General features: G+C 47.5%; 1 protein-coding gene across 1 annotated transcript in view; it reads left to right on the top strand.

Annotated features, from left to right (window-relative positions):
* The first annotated feature begins 797 nt into the window (after positions 1–797).
* WDCP (WD repeat and coiled coil containing) overlaps positions 798–20,037 on the top strand; it is a 39,659-nt gene continuing 20,419 nt past the window's right edge. The window contains exons 1-2 of the mRNA XM_068280264.1: positions 798–881; positions 13,938–13,998. The gene's annotated coding sequence lies outside the window, so the exon portion shown is untranslated. The remainder of the gene's footprint in view (positions 882–13,937; positions 13,999–20,037) is intronic.

Raw genomic sequence — 20,037 nt, forward strand, 5'->3', positions numbered from 1 at the left:
TGTTGTGTCTCACAAAGCGTGGCCTTCTCCTCCTGCGCCTGCTCCTGTTCCATCACGTCTGCTGCTGCTGGGTTAGCGTTGCCGCGTGGTCCCTGTTTATTGAACCACTTATCTTTATTACATTTATGACTGCATGGCGGTACAAAGCCTGCTATCCGCACGCTTCTTGCCCTCATGCAAGGCCGGGGTTGTTGTGTCTCACAAAGCGTGGCCTTCTTCTCCTCCTGCGCCACCCTCCTCCTGTTCCATCACGTGTGCTGCTGCTGGGTTAGCGTTACCGGTCCCTTTTCCTGGAACCTCTTATATGTATTACATTTATGACTGCATGCCGACAAAAAACATGTTACCTGTGCAAAGAAAACAGACATTTCCCGCATTTAAAAGACAGTTTTCCCTTTGAAACTTTAAAATCGATTTTCTCAAAAACTATAAGCTCTTTTTGCTAATTTTTTTTTCCTCTTGTACCCACTCCCAAGGTGCACATACCCTGCAAATTTGGGGTATGTAGCATGTAAGGAGGCTTTACAAACCACAAAAGTTCGGGTCCCCATTGACTTCCATTATGTTCGGAGTTCGGGTCGAACACCCGAACATCGCGGCCATGTTCGGCCTGTTCGGCCCGAACCCGAACATCTAGATGTTCGCCCAACACTACTATCTGCGACTGAGGAGAGGTGAGAGGCCCCAGCAGCCAGGAGGCTTCACAGCGTCCCTGATACCGTAGATACACTGTTGCTAAGACGCAGCTCGGCAGGACGCCGCCGCCGCACGCTGAACGTGTGGGCGGGGAGAGGAGCAGCCAATGGGGATGCGGCGTGCTGCGGGTGACGTCACCGCCCGGGAAGGAATGGTGGTGGGACGTCGGAGGTGCTCAGTGGCAGGTGAGGAGCTGTCATGGCGGGCACTGCAGACATAGCGGGGGAGGGCTGCTGTATGCACACTGTGTCTGCCCATTGCTGTTGCATCTGTGCCAGGGGGGCAGCCATCGATGCTGCACTGTGCTGTGTGCCCAATCTGTGCCAGGGGGCAGCCATAGATGCTGCACTGTGCTGTGTGCCCAATCTGTGCCAGAGGGGCAGCCATAGATGCTGCACTGTGCTGTGTGCCCAATCTGTGCCAGGGGGCAGCCATAGATGTTGCACTGTGCTGTGTGCCCAATCTGTGCCAGAGGGGCAGCCATAGATGCTGCACTGTGCTGTGTGCCCAATCTGTGCCAGGGGGCAGCCATAGATGCTGCACTGTGCTGTGTGCCCAATCTGTGCCAGGGGGCAGCCATAGATGCTGCACTGTGCTGTGTGCCCAATCTGTGCCAGGGGGCAGTCATAGATACTGCACTGTGCTGTGTGCCCAACCTGTGCCAGGGGGGCAGCCATAGATACTGCACTGTGCTGTGTGCCCAACCTCTGCCAGGGGGCAGCCATAGATGCTGCACTGTGCTGTGTGCCCAATCTGTGCCAGGGGGCAGCCATAGATGCTGCACTGTGCTGTGTGCCCAACCTGTGCCAGGGGGGGCAGCCATAGATCCTGCACTGTGCTGTGTGCCCAACCTGTGGCCCATCAGTACACACTGGCTGTGCCCCACATCCCATTAAGTGCCACCCACCAGATTTAATAACATTAAGCTCAACAGCTATTATGTAAGACCAGTCCCTGTGGTTCTTCAGTATCCTGCAGCTGTAATAGCAATGCACATGATTTTTTAATGCAAATATAGATTATTATTTCTAAAGAGAAGGCACCAATGAATTACTCTCAGGGCACCTGAGCTGTTGGAGGTGGCTTTGCACCTGAAAACATGGCTTGGCCAAACAAAGCTGGGTTCACAGTGGTCCATTGCTTAAAGAGAATCTGTACTGTAAAATTCTTACAATAAAAAGCATACGATTCTATTCATTATGTTCTCCTGGGCACCTCTGTGCTGTTTCTGCCTCTCCCTGCTGCAATCCTGGCTTGTAATTGCCATTTTTATGCAGTGTTTACAAACAAGACATAGCAATTGAAACACTGAGAGTAGCTCAGTGTGTGAGTCATACAGAGTGTGCAGGGGGCTTGGAGAGGGTGTGTATAGCTTCTATCCAATCACAAGCAGCACAGCACATTCCAGCCTGACTGCCTGAGCCCGACAGACTCCACAGAGGAGAGAAGATTAGATCATATAACAGAGATAATACAGCCACTGTGCAAATAGGAAGGCTGTGCAAGGCTGCAGTAAGACAGAGCACATTAGAACAGCTATAGGAACATATAGGATAGAAGAAATGAGGCTCACAATTTTGTTAGTCTCTTTAAAGGACACCCGAAGCGAAAATAAACTAATGAAATAAACGATTGGATCTATCTTCCTTCTCCTAAAAATGTTTTTTTTCTAAGATATTCCACAGTTTTATTTTATGTTTAAATCTACTTTTTAAGTTTTAACTGATTTATTGTTTTTGCTCAATGATACATTCATTGAAGTATGCCAGAGCTAAGATCTATGAACTATTGATAATTTTTAATCTAATTCCTGCTCACAGAACCCATTTCCTGCTAGGAATGTGTTTTATAGTTGGAATTTCGTATCAGTGAGGATCACACTGTAGTCACTTCCTATCTGAGTCAGGACTGAGTCAGCCACTTACATACCTGATATTTAACTCTTTCAGGCGGAGAAACAAAATAATGAACACAGCTTAGGTATTTGTGTGCTAGGCACTGTACATACACATGTCTATCTCATCATGTCACATGTCACTTCGGGTATCCTTTAAAGTACTTGTTGTAATGAGTGTGAACTGCAAAGGAGATTGGGCATAATACAAAGCATGCATGCAGCAAATTAAAATAATTTAATCAGTTTAAATGCAGTACTGTGAACAGGGCCATAGAATTGTATGGGCGGTGAGTTGACATGCAAAACTATTTTTTAACGCAACTGAGCATTGTGAACTAGCCTTAAAGTAGATTTGAGATGAAAAACTAACTATAACAAGTAACTTGTCTATATATCTTATCTAAAATTTAGATAGTTTACACAGCAAATCTAGCTGCAAACCGCTTTAATAGAATATGATTATTTCTTCCTGTGATACAGTGACAGCAGCCATGTTGTTTGTAAACATTACACAGAGGCAGGCTTATCTGTATCTTGAGCAAAAAAAAACCTAATCCCCCTCCTCCTCGCTCTTCCCCTCTGCCTCTGAAATCTCTGGCTAGTAACACCTCCTCCTGCCCAGACCCGACTCCCATAAGCCCTTGCTACTGTCTGAAAGTGCCTTGGCTCTCTGAAAACCTGTGGGCGTGGCTTGTTTAGTTTATAGGGAATTAGAGTATTAAAATAAAAAAAGTATTTGGCTTGAGGAATGCCCTACAAACAATAGGAAAGGAACACAATTATGCAATGAGTAAAAGTTCATCTGGGACCCACTTTAAGAGATGTGATCTGAATTCAGCGCTATTCTACTTTAGCGGAAACAGTTTTCCAATCACAGCACCACGAAGCGTTGTGATTGGCTGAGTAGTGTGGGCCTAGTTTACTATTACCTGTGGGAAACCTAGCAGTTCAAGGGTGCCATCCACCCAATCATGTGAGGGTTCCTGCTGGGTCCCCTAAACTAGCACCCTGATTTCTACCTATTCAGTGTTTTTGTTCTTTTAGCTCTACAAAGAGGAGGGGTTAGGCAGGGAGCACACTTGATTTTCTGGATCACAGCAGAAGACATTGTAACAGGAAGTGTGCGCATCTGGGTAAAAAAAAGCTGAAGGCTGGCCGAATTTAAAGGACAACTGAAGTGAGAGGGACATGGAGGCTGCCATATTTATTTACATTTGGGCTGTACCAGTTGCCTGGCTGTCCTGCTGATCCTCTGCCTCTAATACGTTTATCTATAGACACTGAACAAGCATGCAGCAGATCAGATGTTTCTGACATACAGTGGAGGAAATAATTATTTAGTACACTCCAGTGAAGAAACGACACTTGGCACACAGCTGGTTACGTGGGGGGTACAGCTAGCTCCAATATACCTGCATTAAGCATCACCCATTCAGCAGCACCCAACAGTTAGCTCACAGTCCAAACATTGGGAAGTGCAGCAAGCTTTGGGGTAGTGCAGAGCACAAATTCAAATGCAAAGTACACACAGAGAACGCTGTGCACCTTCCTTCAGTATGTTTATTATTTCCGTTTCACAGCCAACAGCCAGCATGGATGACATTTGGAAAAAAGGAATTGCCAAACCTGGATCGATGAGGGTGCCGGGGTGAGCAGGGAAGAGGTGACCGGGGGATGTGTGGACGGCACTACAGCCGTTTCACGCCGTCTGGCGCTTGTTCACGTGCGTGTGTCCGATAATGGGGCAGAGCTGAACGGCTTCCTACATACTGTCATCAAGCCGCGCCCCCAGCGCTGCCCCATTGGTGTGAGTTGCGTGATGGTGGGGGTCGGAGGTGAGGGGGCGGAGACTCTCCGCTCTGCGGAGAGATTTGGCCATGCGTCATGTGTGATCGTGCTGGGCTGCGCTATGCAGCCAATAGAAAAGTGACCTATGTAAACAAACCATATACGTGCAATACATTTAGTGCATTATTAAACAGGAATTGTTGTAAACATCACTCATCTCTGTGCTTCACATAACATTTAAAGTGCATGAAACTAAAAGTGCATTAGTGCATTGTTGGAGGCATACATTAACGCCAGCATGATGGCTTGACCATCCGGAATCCTACAGTTTTGTATGTTTAAAACTCACCCTTTATTAATACAAGCTAAAAAGGGGTGATAAATACCCCATCCGACCTACCCCAAAGGGGAGTCCCACTAAAACAGATCAGGGGGTGAAGCGCACTAGAAAGAGACCTAAAGGGGCGCATTCACCTTTGGGAATACACCCATACTCCTATTTGGTTTAATTCCATCCTCTGGGAGTAAGAGTATACGGAGGACTGCCCACCCCATACCTGGATGCCCCGAGGGCATCCCACCTGTATGCTCAAGAACAGGTGCTGGTCATTTCTACAATGAAAATGCTTGGGGGTACCAGAACTCCGGACCTCCAGGCCAGGTAGACACCAGGTCAGGTGCCTGTTGCTAACAGGTGTATGTTTGAGCACGGGGAAAAGGGGGAGAAAAAGAGAAAGGAGAGGGATCTATGGGGAGGGGAGCACCACGTGGGGACAGACCTGGATCATTCCAGGCAGGCTGGGATAGTGGGGCCCAGAGGAAAGCCAAGGCGTCATAGAGCCCATCACCCAGAAAATGCCCAGAGACCGGGCCGAATGTCAGGCCCAACCCCTCTAGACCGAGGTACAAACCCCCAAACCCCTCTCCCAGGGGGGAGAGGAGGAAGGGGAAGAGGGTCGGGTCCCGGACGCTGGGTCATAGAACCGGCTCAATCTTCTATTTTTTGGCCGCAAACTACAATTGTTCTCGGTCAAAACGGTGGGGAGCCTGGTCTCTTATTGAGAACCTGGCAGTGCAGTCTGCACCTCCCCAGCCCGACACTACATCGTGGTTGGGCAATTGGTCCGTCTTGGGTGCGCCTCACATGCCGGCAAGAAAGACTCCAAAAAAGGGGGAGTGCTCAGGGTAATCCCAGAGGGGCAGAGATGAATTGGTTGGTCCCAAATACCAGGAGGTGGGAGGCCAGACATAGGAAGAAGTGCACTGTAAGTGAGAAAAGCACCATGAATGAGGGGGTAGGAACCAGCCAGGGGGAAGAAGGGAAAAGGGAAGGAAAGAAACAAGAGTCCTTAGGGGTCCAAGAAGCATGATAGCTCCAACCTATCGTTCAAGCCCAAAGGGCCCATGGCCTCTGCACGTAAGATGACTCGCGATTCTCGTCTGGTCAGTTCCCGATCGCGGTCGCCCCCTCTACCCGAAGGGGAAACGTGCAGAAGGCCTGCGAATCTCAGACACCTGGCCCTACCCCCATGAGCCTCCCTCACATGTTCAATCAACCTCGGGCTGCCCTTCCCCGATTTGATCGACTTAAAATGTTCCCCTATTCTTTCTTTTAGGGGGCGGGTAGTTTTGCCCACATAGTAAAAGAGGCAGGGGCAGAAGATCACATACGAAACAAATTTGGTCTGGCATGTGATGAAGGCTCTCACTTCCCACTGTAGGCCACCTAACCGGTAATTCGTGCCCTCCCACATGTTCCTGCAAAAGCCACAGTTACCACACCTATAATTCCCCTTGGGGCGTCTACTGGAAAGCCAGTTCTGAATAGGGGGTGAGCGATATTCACTCCGAGTCAAAGTGTCCCCCAAGGTCGGTGCTCTCCTGTATGCTACTCTGGGGGGATCCGGAAAAATCTTACAAAGGGTAGGGTCTCTCACTATTATTCCCCAGTTCTTCTTGATAATTTGTGTCAATTTTTTGGACATTGGGGTGTAATCGAAAGTGAACGTGAAGGTTCCTCTCTCTTGGTTTTTGGGGTCCCTAGTGAGGAGGGAGTTCCTATCCGCTTTTCTTGCTCTATCATGAGCTACCTCAAGGGAGCGCCTGTCATACCCTCTTGCCTCCAGTCGCCCAGTCAGTTCCTGTGCCTGCTGTTCAAAAGTATCTAAACTTGAATTGTTGCGTCTTATTCGCAAGTACTGGCCGTAAGGCAGGGAGGCTGTGACATGCTTAGGATGGAAACTATTCCTGTGTAGCAGGGAGTTAACAGCTGTGGTCTTCCTGAAGCCCTCATATACCAATTTCGTGCCATGTGGCTTTATCTTAAGGTCTAGGAAACTGGTGGAAACATCATTTATTTCTGACGTGAAACGCATATTCACGCGATTATCGTTAAGATAATCCATGAAGGCCTCGAAAGCTTCTGTACCTCCCTGCCACACGACCAGCACATCGTCCACATATCGGGCCCATTTCTTGATGTTATACCTATAAGGGTTGTTGGGGCCCCACACGCAATCCTCCTCCCACGCCCCCAGGAAGAGGCCAGCATAGGTACATGCCACAGAGGTCCCCATGGCCGTCCCGGATGTTTGGTGGTACCACCTTCCATCAAACATAAAGGCATTGTGTGTTAGGATAAACCTCAAACAATCACAGATGAAGTCTTTGTACCCTTCATCTTTATTCGTCCTGTCCAGGAACCTCCGAACCGCTCCCAGTCCCTCCTCGTGGGGTATCCTGCTATACAGACTCTCCACGTCAATGGTGGCCAGTCTGTAACCAGGTTCCCATATGATATTTTCGACCATATTGATCGTATCAAGTGTGTCGGCCAAATAGGCCGGAACCCCCACGAGTAAGGGACGCAGCAGGTGATCAAGGAACCTGGACAGGCGCTCCGTCAGAGAGCCACACCCTGAGACAATCGGTCTTCCCGGGGGGCTCTCCGCGGACTTATGCAGTTTGGGAAGGTGATACCACACAGGGTACCGGGGGGACACGGGGAGTAGATCAACCGCCAGCCTCTGCGACATGTACCCATTTTCAACTCCCCGCCTTAGCAAAGTGCGGAGAGTTGACTGGTACCTGCATGTTGGATTACTCCCCAACCTCTGGTAAAATTCAGTATTATTCAGTTGCCTGTAGGCCTCCTTTGTATAGAACTCGCTCGACATGATCACCACATTCCCCCCCTTTTGTCCGCCTGCTTGATCACCAGGTCGCGATGCCGCTCGATGTTTACAACAATTCCTGTTTAATAATGCACTAAATGTATTGCACGTATATGGTTTGTTTACATAGGTCACTTTTCTATTGGCTGCATAGCGCAGCCCAGCACGATCACACATGACGCATGGCCAAATCTCTCCGCAGAGCGGAGAGTCTCCGCCCCCTCACCTCCGACCCCCACCATCACGCAACTCACACCAATGGGGCAGCGCTGGGGGCGCGGCTTGATGACAGTATGTAGGAAGCCGTTCAGCTCTGCCCCATTATCGGACACACGCACGTGAACAAGCGCCAGACGGCGTGAAACGGCTGTAGTGCCGTCCACACATCCCCCGGTCACCTCTTCCCTGCTCACCCCGGCACCCTCATCGATCCAGGTTTGGCAATTCCTTTTTTCCAAATGTCATCCATGCTGGCTGTTGGCTGTGAAACGGAAATAATAAACATACTGAAGGAAGGTGCACAGCGTTCTCTGTGTGTACTTTGGAAATAATTATTTGACCCCTCACTGATTTTGTAAGTTTGTCCAATGACAAAGAAATGAAAAGTCTCAGAACAGTATCATTTCAATGGTAGGTTTATTTTAACAGTGGCAGATAGCACATCAAAAGGAAAATCGAAAAAATAACCTTAAATAAAAGATAGCAACTGATTTGCATTTCATTGAGTGAAATAAGTTTTTGAACCCTCTAACAATAAAAGACTTAATACTTAGTGGAAAAACCCTTGTTTGCAAGCACAGAGGTCAAACGTTTCTTGTAACTGATGACCAAGTTTGCACACATTTTAGGAGGAATGTTGGTCCACTCCTCTTTGCAGATCATCTCTAAATCCCTAAGGTTTCGAGGCTGTCTCTGTGCAACTCTGAGCTTGAGCTCCCTCCATAGGTTTTCTATTGGATTAAGGTCCGGAGACTGACTAGGCCACTCCATGACCTTAATGTGCTTCTTCTTGAGCCACTCCTTTGTTGCCTTTGCTGTATGTTTTGGGTCATTGTCGTGCTGGAACACCCATCCACGACCTATTTTCAGTTTCCTGGCAGTGGGAAGGAGGTTGTCGTTCAGGATTTCACGATACATGGCTCCGTCCATTTTCCCGTTAATGCGATTAAGTTGTCCTGTGCCCTTAGCAGAAAAACACCCCCAAAGCAAAATGTTTCCACCCCCATGCTTGACGGTGGGGACTGTGTTTTGGGGGTCATAGGCAGCATTTTTCTTCCTCCAAACACAGCGAGTTGAGTTAATGCCAAAGAGCTCTATTTTGGTCTCATCAGACCACAGCACCTTCTCCCAGTCACTCACAGAATCATTCAGGTGTTCATTGGCAAACTTCAGACGGGCCTGCACATGTGCCTTCTTGAGCAGGGGGACCTTGCGAGCCCTGCAGGATTTTAATCCATTGCGGTGTAATGTGTTTCCAATGGTTTTCTTGGTGACTGTGGTCCCTGCTAATTTGAAGTCATTCACTAACTCCTCCCGTGTAGTGCTAGGATGGTTTTTCACCTTTCTCAGAACCATTGACACCCCACGAGGTGAGATCTTGTGTGGAGCCCCAGAGCGAGGTCGATTGATGGTCATTTTGTGCTTCTTCCATTTTCGAACAATCGCACCAACAGTTGTCACCTTCTCTCCCAGCTTCTTGCTAATGGTTTTGTAGCCCATTCCAGCCTTGTGCATGTCTACAATTTTGTCTCTGACATCCTTGGACAGCTCTTTGGTCTTTCCCATGTTGGAGAGTTTGGAGTCTGCTTGATTGATTGATTCTGTGGACAGGTGTCTTTTATACAGGTGACTAGTTAAGACAAGTGTCCTTAATGAGGGTGACTAATTGAGTAGAAGTGTCTAACCACTCTGTGGGAGCCAGAACTCTTAATGGTTGGTAGGGGTTCAAAAACTTATTTCACTCAATGAAATGCAAATCAGTTGCTATCTTTTATTTAAGGTTATTTTTTCGATTTTCCTTTTGATGTGCTATCTGCCACTGTTAAAATAAACCTACCATTGAAATGATACTGTTCTGAGACTTTTCATTTCTTTGTCATTGGACAAACTTACAAAATCAGTGAGGGGTCAAATAATTATTTCCTCCACTGTAATTGTCAGATGTGACCAGATTAGCTGCATGCTTCTTTCTGGTGTGATTCAGACACTACTGCAGCCAGATAGTTCAGCGGGGATGCCAGGCAACTGGAAATACATATGGCAGCCTCCATATTCTTCTCATTACAGTTGTCCTTTACAAACAAGGATTTGATCTTAACATGGTGTGCTCCGGGCCTTTTTACTCGTTTCTGTGTGCCTGCCTCGTCGAGGGAATGCCCGGCATTGCCGATATGTGACGGAGTTTGTAGTGGCTTGCCTGCTCTAATCCTGAACGATCTAAACAGTAGAATCTCATGATAGTAAACTCTGATATAGTAAACCCCTGGATATAGTAAACTAAGTCCTCAGGTCCCAGCAAATGTGTCTGCATAAATATAAAGTGTATAGCCAATTCTAATGTAGTAAACGTCTGATATAGCAAACTTCTTTTTCTGGTCCCTTGGAGTTTACTATAAAGGCATTTTACTGTAGTTTCGATAGACTTATGCTCCGTTCATACTGCACGTGTTGCCGTCCGGATTTCGGGAACGCGTGCAGGAGGCCGACACACACGACATCAGACAGTGCATAGACTGCACTGTCTGATGTTCACACTGCATGCGTTCCGGACCAGTGCGGTCCACGAACGCATGCTGCACGCATTTTTTCTCAAAACGCGCGGCTGACCCATTCACTTTCAGTGAATAGGATCAGCCATGCAACGCATACAAACGCGGATGGCGTGAGTTCGTACGCGTTGCGTTCCGACTGCACAGACATCCATGTTTCATGATGTGAACGTGGCCTTATGGCTTGTTTCCATATAGTGTGCTTTTAGTCGCGCTTGTGGAAACATTATCGTAGGGACATCATAGAGTGCATAGACTGCACTCTCTCATGTTTCCAGCGCTGCAATTCACTTCTGAATCAGGGTGCATGGTTGCCTGCATTTCGAGGTGATTGAGCCCCCAATACCATTTATTGTAATGAATGGGATCGCAAGAGCTGCCCCCGAGGAGTCACGGGCAAAGCAGAGCCGCGCGGCAACCGGAAACGAGCCCTTTCTGGATGAATTAGTCAAATCTTTGTTCGACTGGGCATATTGCAGTACAGATTGCTGTCAGACTTCATCAGAGTGATCTAATCTGCTAGAAATCAAACTACAAAATCAATAAGCGTGTGCATACCTTTAGGATGGTCTTTTTGTAAGAAGAGCTTTGCCCCAGTTTTGACTAGCAGCTAGACCAGGCATGGGCAAACTCGGCCCTCCAGCTGTTACGGAACTACAAGTCCCACAATGCATTTGCTTGTATGAGTCATGACTGTGGCTGTCAGACTCCTGCAATGAATTGTGGGACTTGTAGTTCCTTAACAGCTGGAGGGCCAAGTTTGCCCATGCCTGCGCTAGACCAATGCCAATAGTTCTAATATTTACAAAAGATAGCCCACGACATGATGAAAATATAAAGTAATTCGTTTTTTACTTTTCTGATAGTGTACCCGAGGTAAACCTAAAGGCAAGAATTAGATACCTAAGAAGCAGTAAGCCTCTGGATCCTGCAGAGGCTTTCAATGTCCTCCTGGCCCACACCATTGTCACACACAGACCCCCGGATCATAGAGCTTGTTGGATATGTTACAAGGCGTCCACCTCTTTATGCATGAGCGCAGCCATTTTGCACAGGGACAGTATGACAGCTCTCATGCATGAAGGTAGCAGCGGTGGTCTGGAGGATCTGATGCTTTCCTCTGTTTAGGTAAGTATCTCATTCTTGCCTTTAGGTTCTTCTTGGGTCCTTTTTAAAGTAAACCGGGTCCTCTTTAAAGTGAACCTCCGGACTAAAAATCTACTCAGCAGAACTGAAAAGGCTTGGTTTTTCTTCAACAGTTTCACAGCATCAGAACTTTGTTTTTCTTACCAAAGCATAATTTTTAGCTGCATTTTTAGCTAAGCTCCACCCATCAAAGAAAACTGCTTGGGCTTTTTTCCCCTGATGCTGTGCAAAGCATGATGGGATTTCCTATGTTGTTCACGTTGCCTAGCAACTGGGAGGGGTGATCAGCACAAAGGACAGTTGGAACTGTGTCTTATGCTCCCTGTCACCTCCTTTCAACCAAAAAGATGGCTGCCCTCATGAAATTTTTGCCTGTTCTTTTAAAACAGGATAGGTAATATAATATCTTACCCATCTATTTTAATTAACATAACTAATGTAACTTAATGACAGTATGTTTGTTTAGGCTGGAGTTCGGGCTCTTTTCCACTATGAAATCGCGTTTCAATTTCCACCATACGATTGCGATTTAGCTACTATACTCATTATAGTACAGCTCAATCGCATACAGAATGCGGCATGACGACGATTGCGCTTTGACCAAAATCGCATCGCAATCGGATCGCACTAATGGAAATTGCTGCTGCAGTTTACACTAGTTTATTGTACCTTGCGATCTGCGATCAGAATCAAATCGCAAATCGCAGGCTAGTGGAAAAAGTACCTAACCTCTTGATGGCCAAGTACTTTAACCACCCTGGCGTTCTATTAAGATCGCCAGGGCAGCTGCATGAGGGTTTTTTTTAAATTAAAAAAAAACTATTTCATGCAGCCAACTGAAAGTTGGCTGCATGAAAGCCCACTAGATGGCGCTCCGGAGGCGTTCTTCTGATCGCCTCCGGCGGCCAAAAGTAACACGGAAGGCCGCAATGAGCGGCCTTCCGTGTTTTGTTTACTACGTCGCCATGGCGACGAGCGGAGTGACGTCATGGACGTCAGCCGACGTCCTGACGTCTGCCGCCTCCGATCCAGCCCTTAGCGCTGGCCGGAACTATTTGTTCCGGCTGCGCAGGGCTCAGGCGGCTGGGGGGACCCTCTTTCGCCGCTGCTCGCGGCGGATCGCCGCAGAGCGGCGGCGATCGGGCAGCACACGCGGCTGGCAAAGTGCCGGCTGCGTGTGCTGCTCTTTATTTGATCAAAATCGGCCCAGCAGGGCCTTAGCGGCACCCTCTGGCGGTAATGGACGAGCTGAGCTCGTCCATACCGCTAAGGTGGTTAAACCCCCCTTAAAGACCAGGCCATTTTTTACATATTAGGCCACTGCAGCTTTAATGCTGGGTACACACTATGAGATTTTATGGTCAATTTACTGTCAGATCGATTATTTCCAACATGTCCGATTTTCTTTCCGGTTTCCGAGCATTTTCCGATCGATTTCCTATTAAAGTTAATGGAAATAAACCGGAAAATGCTCGGAAAGAAAATCAATAATGTTGGAAATCGATCTGACAGTAAATCGACCATAAAATCTCATAGTGTGTACCCAGCATAAGGGCTTGCTGCAGGGCCGTACAACTCAGCACACAAGTGATCCCCTCCCCCCTTTTCTGCCCACCAACAGAGCTTTCTGTTGGTGGGCTATGATCGCTGCTGCCCTGTTTTTCTTTGGGTTTTTTTTATTTACTTGTGGTTTGTTTTTTTTATTTTACGTATTTATTTATTTTCCTTTCCTCCCCCCACCAGCCAATGACAGCGATCGGCTGTCATAGGCATCAGGGGACAGCCGAGTGCCACGGCTGTCCCCAGTACGGCGTTGCCATAGGTCGCAGCGCTGTACAATGTAAATAGATGGCAGTATCACAGTCTAACAGTCTCCTAGCGGCGATTTGTTTTAATACTGTAATTCCCTATAAACTAAACAAGCCTCGCTCACAGCTTTTCAGTGAGCCTTGGCATTTTCAGACAGTGGCAAGGGCTCATGGGAGCTCAGTCTGGGCAGGAGGAGGGGGAGGTATTACTAGCCAGATATTTCAGAGACAGAGTGGAGGAGGAAGGAGGAGGGGATTAGGTTTTTTTCACAGGCTGAGTGCTGAAGATGCAGATAAGCTTGCCTGTGTGTAATGTTTACAAACAACATGGCTGCTGTCATTGTATCATAGGAAGAAATAATCATATTCTATTGAAGTTGTTTGGAGCTAGATTTGCTGTGTAAACTATCTATACTTTAGATAAGATATATAGACAAGTTACTTGTTAGTTTTTCATCTCGGATTCGCTTTAAGACCGTGGTCCTCAAGTGGTTAATCTTGGGCTGATCTATAATGTGGCCAGCACTGCTCTCCTCCCCTCCCTTCCATTATAGGAAAATCCCCAGATGGCTTAATGAGCTTAGTACATCCTTATTGTCAGGTGGTAATGCAGCCATTCTTATCCTGAGCCATGATAACAGCTCTGCCTCTCATTCTACAGGTAGCAGTGTGAAGACCGCAGAGCTCTGCTGACAGCGCCTCACGTCTCCACTTCCTGCTAGGTAAGAACTGGGTGCTTTTACTGACTTCTGTCTAGTTTATCACTGAAGAGGATACAAAAGAAAGGAATTGACATATTTAATGCAACGTAAAAAAAATAGTGGGCTCCACAAAATATATTTATTACAATGCATTCAAACGGTTTACCATCAGTGTACAAATTCTAGGTTCTACTCAGAGAACAGACTTAGTGGAGATGAGTCTGTATTTTATTTTCATCTATATTTCTCCCACTTTACACTTTAAAGAGAAACCGAGGGGAGAGGAATATGGAGGCTGCCATATTTGTTTCCTTCTAGCAATACCAGATGCCTGACAGTTCTGATCTTTCTGGCATCAGTAGTGTCTGTATCACACACCTAAAACAAGCATGTGGCTAATCCAATCAGATTTGAGTCTGAGCATGCTTGTTCAGGGTCTATGGCTAAATGTATTAGAGGCAGAGAATTAGCAGGACAGTCAAGCAACTGGTATTCTTTAAAGGGAAATATGTCAGCCTCCATATCCCTCGCACTTCAGGGCCACTGAGATTGTTAAAGGGAACCTGAGGTGAGACGGATATGGAGGCTGCCATGTTTACTTTTAAACAATACCAGTTACTTAGTAGGCCTCTTCATCCTGTGTCTTTAGCCATAGTCCCTGAACAAGCATGAAACAGATCAGGTACTCTAACTCAGGTTTTACTGGATTAGCCATATACATGTTCCAGGGTTTTGAGTCATTACAGTTCTCCTTTAAAGTGAACCTAAAGCCGATAAAAAAAGAGATTAACTCACCTGGGGCTTCCCTCAGCCCCCTGCAGCCGATCGGTGCCCTCGCAGCCCCGCTCTGACGCTCCAGGACTCGCCGGCGAGCACTTCCGGTTTCGCCGCCACCGGCCGACAGGCATGGGAACGCGAGTGATTGTTCGCGTTCCCAGCCTGTATAGCGCCCCCTATGCTGCTATCGCGACCTCCAATAGCAGCATAGGGGGCGATATACAGGCTGGGAACGCGAACAATCACTCGCGTTCCCATGCCTGTCGGCCGGTGACGGCGAAAACGGAAGTCGTCGCCGGCGGGTCCAGAAGCATCGGACCGGAGCTGCGAGGACACCGATCGTCTGCAGGGGGCTGAGGGAAGCCCCAGGTGAGTTAATCTCATTTTTTTTTGATCGGCTTTAGGTTCACTTTAAGGGATCAAAAAGAACCTATATCCCTGCTTACTAAAAATGATATGTAGCACTGACTTGTGATTTAGCAATGCGTTAATCTTAGTGTTGTTAATGAGGACATCTTCAGATCCAGAACGGAGTGTAAAAACTGTTACATGTCCTCAGCATGGGTAAAACAAAGTTACTATGGGATACTTTTTCTTTTTTTAAGGGAAACATAGGAGCAGCTAAAAAAATGAGATCTATTTATCCGGAGTTTCCTTCAGCCCCTTGCAGCCGCTATGTCCCTCGCCACGCCCCTCCGGGGTCCCCATATCCCCTCCATTTCAGGAGCTGACCTCACCAGGTCGGCCTGTACTGCGTCTGCGCAAGCGCCACTGTCAATCATGCTCACGTGGTCTGGAGCATTCTGCGCAGGCGCAGAACACTAATTTTAAATGTTTTGTCCTGTTTATATTCCTTCTAGGAAGGTTCACTTTAGTTGTAGGTTCTGCTGCTTAGCCATGCTCCGTCTTCTAAAAGTGCCTAGGCAATTAGACTTTTACCGCAAATGCTGCTGGGAATTTTCCAAAGTGGTGGGCATGGGAAGCTGTAACTGTAAGGCTCGATCTGCACTTGTTCCGTCTGATTCCAGGTGCATCTTTTCATGTGGTGTTTTTTGGACACCACACATTTGTATGTGGTGCAATGCTTGTGTTCATCATTGTACGTATGAGAATGGTGTCTGCAAAAGAGCAACCTGTTTTTTTATTTATTTAATTTTTTGCACACAAAAACACTTCAGTGCCAGTTCTCATTCATTTTTCAAGTAGTAACACATTTAGATTGGGTGGAAATGGAGCCTCAATTGAGAAAAATGTCACTAGTCATGCTGAAAGGGGTGCAAGGCCTTTTGGTCCTTAAAGAGGAACGCCAATGAAAATAATGTAATAAAGTGTTTAATTGTTACAATAATTATGTATAAATGATTTAGTCAGTGTTTGCTCATTGTAAAATCTTTCCTCTCCCAGATTTAGGGCTCGTTTCAACTATTGCGGTGCGGAATCACCTGGATTCTACCGCTGATAAATTAGCATGCGGATGCGATTCCACATGCGTTTTTTGCCGCAAATTCGCATAGGTGAGGGTATATGCGATTTTTTTTTTTTAACCATGTCACTGCCTGTGTGAATTTACATCGGTACCTATGCGAATTCGCATGCAAATTCGTGGCAAAAAACGCATGGGGAAAACGCATGCGATTTCCCTATTAAATACATTGCATGTGATTCGCATGCATTCCACTCTCAGGCGAATTCGTTGGCTCTTTTGTGCGTTATTTCACCGCTCAAAAAAACGCACATCACCAACGCAACAGTGGAAACAGGCCCATTCACTTGCATACCATGTGCGAATCCGCATGCGTTGGACGCATGCGGATTCGCGATAGTGGAAACGAGCCCTTGCATTCAGACATTTATCACATGGTGACATTTTTATTGCTGGCAGGTGATGCCACTGGAAGGAGATGCTGCTTGCTTTTTTGGCAGGTGGAAACAGCTGTTATTTCCCAAAATGAAACAATGTTCCCACAGTGTGATGTCAGTACCTCAGAGCTGTGAGGCACTGACATCACACTGTGGGAGGGGTTTCACCACAAAATCAGCCATATAGAACCCCCCCCCCCCCCCCCCCACCCCCGATGATCCATTTGAGAAAATAAATATATTTCTCATGGGAAAGAGGATATCAGCTACTGATTAGGATGAAGTTCAGTTCTTGGTTATGGTTTCTCTTTATAGCCCCTTAGGGAAGGGTCACACTCGGAACGCAAATAGTGATTGTGATTTGCGTTGGGTTGGCCCCCAATGTTTGTGATTCATGCTAATCACAAAAGTTGCAGTAAGAATGATCCCATAGGGCTACATTAGCTAAGTTTGAACCAACCCTCACACACTCCTAGGTGTTCTGGTTCACCATGAGCATGCTGGGTACTCTGTAACTCTGAAAGTGGTCTGATGGAAATCTGTGCATGATTTCGCTCCGTAAAGCGCTAAGGAGGCGGGGTGGTCATGCAAATAGATGGGAGGAGCCAGGAATTAGGAGAGCAAGAGGGCCATGGTAATACATTTTTTTTTTTTTTACACTCCATAATATGCCAGTGGCCTGACAGCCTGTGGGTCACCACTGCATGCATTCACTTATGGATGAATCTTCAGTGAGATCACTAAAGCCTGGAACGGCAAGAGGACTCCCATGCTGTTTTATCTTAAAGAGAACCCGAGGTGTGTTTAAAGAATGTTATCTGCATACAGAGGCTGGATCTGCCTGTACAGCCCAGCCTCTGTTGCTATCCCAAACCCCCCTAAGGTCCCCCTGCACTCTGCAATCCCCCATAAATCACAGCCGTGCTGTGAGGCTGTGTTTACATCTGTAGTGTCAGTCTCAGCTGCTCCCCCGCCTACTGGATAGCTCCAGTCCCTGCCCCCGTCCCTTCCCTCCAGTCAGCAGGGAGGGAAGGGATGCAGGCGGGGACTGGAGTTCTGCAGGAGGCGGGGAGAGCAGCAGACTGACACCATAGAGAAACACAACCAGCTCTGACAAGCTGTTTGTCAGCAGCGTGGCTGTGATTTATGAGGGATTGCAGAGTGCAGGGGGACCTTAGGGGAGTTTGGGAGAGCAACAGAGGCTGGGCTGTATAGGCAGATCCAGCCTCTGTATGCAGATAATATTCTTCAAACCCACCTCGGGTTCTCTTTAAGGTGCCCATACATCAAATGTATGGACAGATCAACTGAGAACCAGCTTTCTCTCCGATCTGATTCAAGCGGAGAACGATCTGTTGCCTGCCCATACACCACAGGCCAATTCCTGTCGCTTTCAGCATGAAATTTCTCTGAAAACGGCTTTGTGACGCCACATCCGCACTCTGCAATCCCCCATAAATCACAGCCGTGCTGTGAGGCTGTGTTTACATCTGTAGTGTCAGTCTCAGCTGCTCCCCCGCCTCCTGCATAGCTCCAGTCCCTGCCCCCGTCCCTTCCCTCCAATCAGCAGGGAGGGAAGGGATGCCGGCGGGGACTGGAGTTCTGCAGGAGGCGGGGAGAGCAGCAGACTGACACCATAGAGAAACACAACCAGCTCTGACAAGCTGTTTGTCAGCAGCGTGGCTGTGATTTATGAGGGATTGCAGAGTGCAGGGGGACCTTAGGGGAGTTTGGGATAGCAACAGAGGCTGGGCTGTATAGGCAGATCCAGCCTCTGTATGCAGATATATTCTTCAAACCCACCTCGGGTTCTCTTTAAGGTGCCCATACATCAAATGTATGGACAGATCAACTGAGAACCAGCTTTCTCTCCGATCTGATTCAAGCGGAGAACGATCTGTTGCCTGCCCATACACCACAGGCCAATTCCTGTCGCTTTCAGCATGAAATTTCTCTGAAAACGGCTTTGTGACGCCACATCCGCCACCTCGCTGCCTCCAAGTTACCCCCATAATGTAAAATGTTGCCCCCGGTGCAATATACTTTACCTGTTCGTGTCCGCCACTGGCTCCGGGCTCTGTCCGCAATCCGCATACATGCACCCAACGTGGTTCCCGGCGTATACGTGGGCGATGTCCCCGCGTGTGTTTCACATTATGGTTACAAACGATCAATGAACTGCAAGCTTTCCTGACTGCATGCAAATTTAGTTGCTATTTGTTCGCAGACTGAAATTTGCACTAAGCAAACAGTTGCAATAAGTTTTGATGGAAACAATTTCATCCTGAATACATCCAAATTTGCATCAGCTTGGAAAAAAAGCAGCAAGTCATTGAGCATCTCTGGCAAATACACACAGACTGACATAGACAGACATACACACACAGGAGGGTGTCTGGTCAGCATTCTCTATTTAAGAAAAGGATAACAAAATTAGATAGGAGAGAGATTGCTTTACTTTGCGTCCCGCCGCTTGTCCTGTCTTTTTTAGTTTATCTGCATATACTAATTAATGTGTTACGTCAAGAAGCAGCACTCTGTAATTTACTTTGTATTGCCGCCTCCTCTTTTCAAAGCTTATTTTAGAATGTAATCTGTAGCAGTATTTATTTAGGAACATTGAAAGTGAACTTGTGTTGAGAGGCCTACGGAAGGCTGCATTGCTGGGGGACACAGAGTCTAAATAGTCTTCGTTCTTACAACCAGAGGCGTAGCTATGGTTGGGCAAGGCCTCGGGCGCAGCACTGTAAGGGGGCGCAGAGCATGACCACCGCATCCTCAAGTGAGTGAGAGGCATCCTCACTGGCTGCTTCTCTCCCTCCCTCTGCAGAGGAGTGCAGAAGTGTTAACAGCAGCAGAACAAGGGGGGCACATCTGGCTAACTATAGGGGGTACATCTAAACGATGGGAAAGGGAGGCACATCTGGCTATCTAAACGGGAGGAAGGGGGCAATATCTGGCTATCTAAACGGGAGGAAGGGGAGAATATCTGGCTATCTAAACAGCATTTGTACATTTCGCTCCACCCATGACCTTCTGATGCATGGCCATGCCCAATTTGTCCAGAGAGGGGGCCCAAAAACTGTCTTTGTCCCCAGATGCTGAAAAGCCTAGCTACCCCTCTGCTTACAACACTAGAGTTTGTCTTAAAATGTACTGTTGACGTTACCCACTGAGGTGAGGGTTTCCCAGGGTGCAGGGTCTAGGTGACCATGGGCGAGTAAAGGTCAATAGACTTTGCTGCCTAGTGCCCACCAGGTTGCACACCAAGGTCACCCAAACAGAGAATAATAATGGCAGTATTTGTATAGCGCCTTTCTTCTGTCGGACTCAAAGCGCTTATGAGGCAGCCACCAGAGTGCACTCATTAGGCAGCAGCAGTGTTAAGGAGACTTGCCCAAGAAACTCCTTACTGAAATAGGT

Source organism: Hyperolius riggenbachi, chromosome 4, assembly GCF_040937935.1.
Source record: "Hyperolius riggenbachi isolate aHypRig1 chromosome 4, aHypRig1.pri, whole genome shotgun sequence".
Taxonomy (NCBI): domain Eukaryota; kingdom Metazoa; phylum Chordata; class Amphibia; order Anura; family Hyperoliidae; genus Hyperolius; species Hyperolius riggenbachi.